The following is an 8,697-nucleotide window of genomic DNA, read 5'->3' as shown; positions in this document are numbered from 1 at the left end:
GTCGATAAAATTATTTTTTTCCGTGGTAGTTAAAAGACTATGTTTACGGCAAACTTGTTTTTTCAAAATACGTTTGTGAATATTTTATTCATATAAAAAAAATTCTCGTCTATACTTAGTACTTTTTCACAGTTACTTTTCCTCTTTTACTTAATAGATTTTCTGTCAATTTCCAAGACTATGTATTATTTTTAGTTTTACGTTAAATCTATTGGGAAAATATAACATCCTTGGGGACTTACTACGAGTAAGTCTATTGGGAAGGAAACTCCCAGTTGTGCTACTCGTAAGCCTCTACGGTAAAACTACTGTGAATAGGCGAAAATACATTAAAGAAAAATAGAAAATATTTTATTAAGTTTTTTTATCATAATGGCATTTGTAAGGTATTTTATATAGGAGTTATAAAGCATAAAGTATTGATTAAATTATCAGTCAAACGAAAGTTATCGACGTGGCCCAGCTGTAAGTTCACGTGGCAGAAGACACATTGCACACAAAATAGATGACTGTTGGGGCCATGAGTTTTTAGAGTGGGAACTTTGGCCTGATAAGCGCTACGTAGGACCTGCAACCATAATGTAGACAGATGTCTTTGTTAAGGTTTTCGGAAGATGCAAAGCAGGTCCCTAAATCCATTTCCATCCGGTCATATTGGAATGGTATGGGGAAAGCCTTCGTATGTCTCCAGCTGTTGAATGTCCTATGGCTGATGATAATGATGAATCATTAGACAGGTGTATTTTTAAGCAAATTTAAAAATTTAGTGCGTAACTGATAAGATTTGATTGTATATAAACTGTGTTATGGTATTAATAGAAAACCTTGTTAGTTAATAACCTCGTTTTATTTTTTTTCGCACAAAAAAAATTGTGCTTGAATTGGCTTACAGTTGTAGGTTGCAGGATGAAAATCATCATCACATTTTAGTTATAATATCACCCCTTAATCTGTATATAAAAATAAAACGCCAAATAAATTACGGAAAAGGAATCAGTGTAACCTATGATCTAAAATCCATAAGGTATGATTTTCATGACCGAATCCAACCCGCACGTTGGATTGTCTCGCCTTTTCTCTAAGCATTTGTTCAGTCAGTGGAAACAAAAATTTACAATATTGTTTTAATTATAAAGTATTACCATATATTTTTCGACTGGGAAATGGAACGGGAAAGTCTAATCTTACAGTTGTTTTGTGTAAGAAAATATCAATCTCGCTTCGTTTTATCAAAAAATAATCTTCGCTGGATTTCTTTCACTACAGTTAACGCAAACAAAATCTGTATCTATGATTGTTTTGAGTAATAACAATTTCATATAACTCTCAAAGCATTAAGGTTACATATATGAACACAACAAAAATCGCATTTGTTCAGATATTCACTTCGAGATTGCTTTCAATAAGCTCGTGTTACAGGAAAATAAATGCTCCCGACAGACTGATGTACATAACCCTAATATAAACTTCAATAACATTTGGATCATGAACAAATATTGTACACTCTGGAAAGAGCGACACTAGATATCGTATGACATAATGGATTTATGATATAAAGTCCCAATTCACGAAAATACTTTATAAAAGCAACCAGGAATGTAAAGAGACTCGACAGCTCATTTTCTCGACGCTTCAAAGGCGTTGTCAGCATAAATTACTTTACAGGCCTTGGGAAATAATGTATAAAAAGAACGCAAATCCGATTTATATCAGCCCTTGATAGGAATCAGCGCAGATAAAAATATATCCAATCAATATGAAGTTAGGGGGAGCGTCTCACGTGTTTTATATGAAAATGTTGGTTGTTAAGATATTACTGAATCATATTCACAACTTATTTTTATTTAATACTTATTACATCAAATAAAATATTAAAATTATAACATACTCCGTTAAAAATTTAAATTCGTATACCTATGTTAACCTTGATAGGTTAGATTAAATGATTTTAATCACAACGTTTTAACTACTCGTACAAAAATTGTAAGATGTATATATATATCAACTAGTGTTGTCTGATTCAGATATAAATAATAAATTAGAATCTTAACAAATAAAATCCGCGGTGTTTATTGTAAAGCTTTTGATGTACAACATTGTTAGTTCCATTTTATGGTCCATAAATAAAAAATATTGATGCCTTTCTAAAACAGGAACAGGTCATGTACGATTGGCCGTGTATAAACAAGGCTTTTAAAGATTGATGACACAATTACATACATATGAATCTTTCACAAATTGTTACGAAATCTATAAAATGTGGATTTAGTGTTTCCCAGATATTTCGTGAACAAGATTATGATTAATATGGATTTTTTTTATATATGTCGTCAATATATAGTGCATTAAGGCGAAAATTTCCTCGCACTTTTTCTTTAAGTGATGAGTAAAGACAATTTGTCAATTCGGGCTCTATTTGTAATTTCACAGTTAGCCATGGAAAGGGCTATGTTCGAGATGTTTCTACGGAATCGAATTAAGAATAAGGAGGGCAGTAAGTGAACAAAAGTTACTGATACTGGCAAGTTGGAATGGTAGGCCACATAGTGCGCAGAACATGTGGCCGCTTGGTTCTTAACACTAAATATACCATTACGGGTCAAATGACCCATTTTGATATTTTGCATTAAAAATTTAAACAACATGATGAGCTATGGATCAAAAATTTTTGTATTTTGCGTTTGTAAAAGAAATGATCAACGTACCTTTTTGTCTAAAAATATTTGTATTTCCTTCCTAACTACCATATTCTATACGTTCTAGTAGGACCCAATAAGTGTTGGTATAATTAGTGTTAAAGGCAAACATGCAAGCGCCATGTAAGATGTCCACTGTGAACACGCTGGATGCAGGCCGCTTCTTACTGGTCCTATTGGAAATCTTTGAGGGAGGCCACGTTTAGCAGTGTATTTTCTACATCTGAAATGATTGTAATGACGTACAAGCAGTTAACGTAATTTACAATAGAATAAAAAATCCTGAATGGGCCACATGATATGAGACGTAATTGTATGCTAAAGTTGTAAAAGCAGAGGATGGTAATGTATTGAGGGAGTTCGAATACGTGCTTATGTGATTATTATTGCAACTGTATGAGTCAAAAGTTTGTTGCTTGTTAGGAGGGTAAATGTTTACTTGAATCCTTTTCACCCGCGGCTATTTTTATTAGGTTTTCCTCGGCTTATTATCATATTGTAAATGAAGTGACACATGAAGTTATTTTGTTAATATTTTTCATGTACTCTAAAATTTTACTATGTATTATTTGTGTGAGCGTTTGTGATTATTTCCATTTACATGGATATACTGTATTTGTAAAGAAAATAAGTTTTGCTTAATAGAGAGAACACTTTATAATAAGACAAATGCCTTTTTAAAGAAAAAGGAGTAAAAATTGGACTCGTCCGGGATTTGAACCCGGGACCTCTCGCACCCTAAGCGAAAATCATACCCCTAGACCAACGAGCCGATTGTTTATAAGTTTAAATGTTTCCACTATTAATTTTGGTGACAAAAATAAAAGGAGGAATTATCATAAAGTAAAGGAAATAAAATACTATGACTTTGTCGGATATGAGATCTTAATATAAAGTCAAATAACTTTGAAAATCGAAAGATTTGTCGTGTGAATATATGCCCAACGAATTCAGATCAATTTCGACAAGTCACCACTGGAAGGACAATATCAATTTGTGCGAAAGGTTTTTCCTTATCCAAGACAAATGTACAAGTTTGTCGGTCGTATGAAATTACTTAATATCGAACAGAATCTGCCTTAACTCACATACTGTCCATATGAGTGTGAACTTTATCGTTGTGATAACATTAAAATATTTACCTTACACTGTAAAATGCCTTTTTTAACTACAACTTTCGAAAGAAGAAAAATATCGAAGGTAATATGATATTTCTAAAGACTTGATTACAGCTCGAACCCTCTTTTTGATGGGACTTATACAACTACTACGGTATTTACTACATGTAAACAAAACTTACAGGTCAAACTTGTTATAATATGAACAAGTAGAATTAAGAAGTACGACGAACGAATAAATTAGATTAGCGAATGTTATGCAACCAATTTTAGTGGCGAAATAGTATTGCGGAGAATTTAGGTCGACAATTGTTTTTATGTTTTGCCGACTAATCAGACGCCATAACAGATTGCGAATTGTAGCCATGCCCGTACGTATTTGTTTTAAGGAATTTCGCGCAATTTTATTATAAATTTCTTAAAGGTTTTTTTATTTCATTGATTTTTTTTATTTACATATGAAAACGAGTGATCCTGAGCCTATTACGAACCGGGCCAATTCAAAGGTTTCTTTTCCAGAACTAAAGAAAAAAAATTGTGTATATTACTTTACTGCACTCTTTAACCAAATATATACTTAGTTATGTAAGCCGCGTCTCACAAACAATGTAGTTTTATCTTGAATATTATAATTTGACAGCAAAAAAAATATTTAGTGCCCCTTAAAAATCAAATTTGACATTTGAATTTTGCTTCCGTTTAGATAACATTCAACACAAATGAAGTTTAATATATCATACAAAAACACAGTTATGGCACGAATGCCATTAAAGGAAGAGTGAATAAATTGTCGTAGTCGTCGTTGTTTCAGCCCATAGATGCCCACTGCTAGGAATAGGCCTCTCTCAGAGATATACCATAATCGCCACGCTTGACTGGCGGGTTGACTATCGCAGTGTGGTGTGTACACAGACGACGCTGCTGTCTATCCTCTAGAAACGTATTTTTGAGCAGTGTCAATCTTATTTAATTAACGCACAAATTGTGAATTATTAAATATCATTTTCCGGGAGTCGAATCCGCGGCTTACAATTGCAAGTCGCAGCCACTGCTCATATATCGTAAGAGATCTTATACTACTAACCAATTAAGCCAAGCTTCAAAAATTTCGAACCTAAATACTAAACGCATGTCAAGTATTGCAGGTCTGTGGTCCTCACTCCTGAACGCTCAGGCCACAGGAGTCATTCATTTCGCGCTAAGTGGCCTCAGGGCTGCTTAGATTACTTTCGTGGAACGAACGGAGGTCTTTATTGTCTTCTAACATAGCCTGCAATTGCCGAATATAGCCTTTCATAAATTGTTAAGCAAGTATGAGTTTGTCAATGTGGCCAGAAATAAAAGACCAAATTAAAAATACATTATATTTGTTTATATATTACTTATCGATTATTAACTTAGTCGCAGTACAAACCGTTTTTTTTGCATTACGACATCGTCTACTTTTTCATATAATACACTTTTAAAGTAGCAATTTGTCCGCATAATACGCCTCATAAATCAAGTGTTTGACATTCAGACCCCGGACAAAAACTATTTTAGCGCTTACTTCGTCCACAGCAAACTTTTCTCATAAACGCGTTTTACACTAACTGTAATATATGACTTCGAAAAGCAAATAACTACTTTACTTACCATAACTTACTAGGCTAATGTTTTTAGTTACATTTATTAATTGCCACATACCAAAATAATGTAAAAATGTTGGATATTGATGTGAAGAAAGGCTCATCTGTAAGCAAGAGTTATACATCTACCCATTTGAAACTTTTACATTTATTTCCAATCATCCTGTATTAACTTTAACTAACTTCCTGTTCTAATACCTGAATCAATACTCGGAGAAAAATTTCCTCTTAAGAATTATACTTACTTTGTGCATTATAATTTGATTATGAAATAAAATATTTATTAACATTTAATATTAACTTTGACTTTAGAATCTAATTTACGATTTGTTAAGTACTTTACATGTATTATAAACATTTTATTCTCATATAAAAATCCTCAAAACTAAAATTTCTTACACTTTGCAGACATGAGACATTTTAAGCTGCTTGCCAGTTTGTGATTTCCACTCCAGGACCCTGAAACTCCAGCGGGCATGATTTCTGTATAGACGTGTCTACAATCAATTTAAGTTGCCACAGGGCTATGTCTATTATTTTCATTTGTCTATGGGCCTACTCATACTTGAATCATTCGACGAGAAAGTGTAAGCTTATCGAAAACCTATAAATTAATAATGAAAATAAAATAAACTCATATATAGAAAGGAGTCGTTTACATTGCTATTAAAAAAATGATAGTCATTAAGGATTTGAACCTCCTCTTTACCCACAAACCGATAGTAAGATGAGGTTATCATTGATCAAATTTTATTTTAACATTTACTTTAGAATGAGGAAAAGCCCAACTATCAGAATGCTATTTAAAATGAGCATTTTGCAATATGGCCATTATAAGGTCATTTATTATATCAGACTATAAATAACATACATTAACGTATTATATAAAATCCCATGATGCTTTTGACGTGCAAGAATACAATGAAAACTGATGTATAGTACAGTTTCATAGTCATTTTAGCTGGGCACGGGCTTCCTCCAGAGTTTTCACTTTGGACCTTTATAGTATAATTTCACGGCATTATTACATTTCTAAATACAAAGATAACATATGAAATGTGACATTTAATTGATTTTAAATATGTTTAAAAAGGAATTTTTATTATTACAACACTTTCCAGGATATCTGTCTAAAACTTTAGAGATTTACGTCATGACTCCTATAAGAGGTTGATTAATGCATTGAACTTCTTAACCCGCTTTACCCAATTTTGACGTAAAGATATTGCTATCTCTTAGCACGCTCTTGTTAGAGGCGGAATATAATGTCTACTTGCGATCAGTTCGCTAGTGTTCACCACGGTAAATTTTTTATTTAAACTAATGCGACCAGAATGATGTTTACTTAATTATAGGTGTTACTTCCGGTATTTTTCAATATTCTTTAATACAGGAGTTTTGAAGTACAAAATCCGACATCGACTGTCATCATCATCATTTCCGTCGTAGAACGTAGCCTTTTAAATAGATTTCCACATAGCGCGTAGTACTAATGGTCGCTGGGCATTAAAATTCCGTAGCGGAGAGCGCAGCTAGAGGTGTTCCACCAACAGAGTGGACAGATACATGCTCGAGACTCACGATCATCAGCTGACGTCGCGTGGCGTAAATTATGATGAAGAAATGCGTTTTATTTATTTAATTTCTCTACCTTCATTTCCAATTTTCATCAATTAGTTGCGAATTGCAGCTCGCATGTTAAGACATGTAAATTTTCTGTATTGTTCGTAAAAATAACCGCAGGCGAAATTACCACTAAAAAGATGCAATAGCGAGTGTGCTTTGACGGTAAATAATATGCAAATTGTCAGGAGTCAACCCACTTTTCGACATAGAAAAATCACTCCGTTGCACGCAATCCGGAGGTTTCCGTACCGACGTAATAACGCCATTGTGTTTCGATGAAGTTGTAATACGAATGATGTTTTTATAGCTTCCGTCGTTTATTTGTTGAGATTACTTTTAATAGAACACGTTAGAAAAGAAACTATTTTTATATTTCGTACGTGTCTCTTGGATAGTTACGTGACATAAAGTTCATATGAAATAATTATAATGAACCTTTCACTTTTTGACTATATTTAGTTTTAAAATTGTTTTAACAACGGCTCGTTGGTCTAGGGGTATGATTTTCGCTTAGGGTGCGAGAGGTCCCGGGTTCAAATCCCGGACGAGCCCAAATAGCTTTTGTAGTTGTTATTTAAACTGGCTAATATTTTAGTAACCATTTGATACTTCATAGATGTAAGATAACGAATAAAACATCAACAGTTTGCAAGTAACACTAAAAATATTTTATGTCTTATATGAAGTCTGAAAACGTATTATATATTTGTTTGATATATTTAAGAGGTTAAGAATTTCAGATGTTGTTAACGATATTATATTCTCAGCTTTGTTGAGTTTAGCGCAATAGTTGGCATTAATGACATCGAAAGCAATAGTCTTTATGAATAATTTTCGATATTAAAAATATTGGTCTAAATAAAATAATTAACTAGATATCTTATAAACTTAGCTTAAAATATGAAATTAAGTCAGGTAGTATGAGCACTAGTGAAAAATAATTTTTAACAATTTTTATCTTCTTTCACAAGCTTCTCTCTATTTAACTTTATTTATTTACATGATCTTGAAAGGTTTTAAAACCATATGTTTCGTTCAACATTTAATATGTACGAAAAATTAAATATCCTCAAAATGTCAATGAAAAATTTTGGGCTCGTCCGGGATTTGAACCCGGGACCTCTCGCACCCTAAGCGAAAATCATACCCCTAGACCAACGAGCCAGATGCAATTTATAACGAATTTTTTTTTTAATACTTAACCGAGGTATTTCGTACGAGAGAGTTTTCGGAATGTGAAAGGTAAATTATAAACTAGTTTGTTGTTCCGTTGTAACGTGCGTATATATGTGGGTCACGTTTTTTTATTCTTGAATAACACGCGTTCAGTTAAGTTAAAGTTTAAAAATTAATGATATTAACAGAAATTAATTTTGTTACTGTGTTGTAAAGGTTAGAGAATGACATTTACTCTACTTTCATTTTTCCTTTAGGTTAAGTTATTAATTCATTATCATACCAGGCGAAGCACGTTCACAACTGAACATTGGTATACCCCATGTATTACCAATATCACTGGTAGGAAGAGGCCTTTATCCAGTGTTTTTCAACGACTTTAACTATGTCGTCGTCGCTGTTTTGATCTGACTGACACTACTGTCACTTATGGCATTTGTAGTGTCAGCGAGT

The 8,697-nt window shown here is 32.9% G+C and overlaps 3 non-coding genes across 3 annotated transcripts; 1 reads left to right on the top strand and 2 right to left on the bottom strand.

The window, feature by feature from the left end:
- Window positions 1-3,396: 3,396 nt before the first annotated feature.
- TRNAP-AGG (transfer RNA proline (anticodon AGG)) lies at window positions 3,397-3,468 on the bottom strand. Its single transcript has one exon. It is a non-coding gene; the product is annotated as a tRNA-Pro (tRNA).
- A 4,080-nt stretch (window positions 3,469-7,548) lies between these two features.
- On the top strand, window positions 7,549-7,620 carry TRNAP-AGG (transfer RNA proline (anticodon AGG)). Its single transcript has one exon. It is a non-coding gene; the product is annotated as a tRNA-Pro (tRNA).
- Window positions 7,621-8,160: 540 nt separating this feature from the next.
- On the bottom strand, window positions 8,161-8,232 carry TRNAP-AGG (transfer RNA proline (anticodon AGG)). Its single transcript has one exon. It is a non-coding gene; the product is annotated as a tRNA-Pro (tRNA).
- Between the last annotated feature and the right edge of the window lie 465 nt (window positions 8,233-8,697).

Source organism: Battus philenor, unplaced genomic scaffold (genome assembly GCF_028537555.1).
Source record: "Battus philenor isolate CCGP_79_NKW_IND1 unplaced genomic scaffold, ilBatPhil1.0.hap1 SCAF_18, whole genome shotgun sequence".
NCBI classification, from domain to species: Eukaryota; Metazoa; Arthropoda; class Insecta; order Lepidoptera; family Papilionidae; genus Battus; species Battus philenor.
The sequence above is the reverse complement of the archived record's forward strand: the minus strand, read 5'-3'. Positions and strand labels throughout refer to the sequence as shown.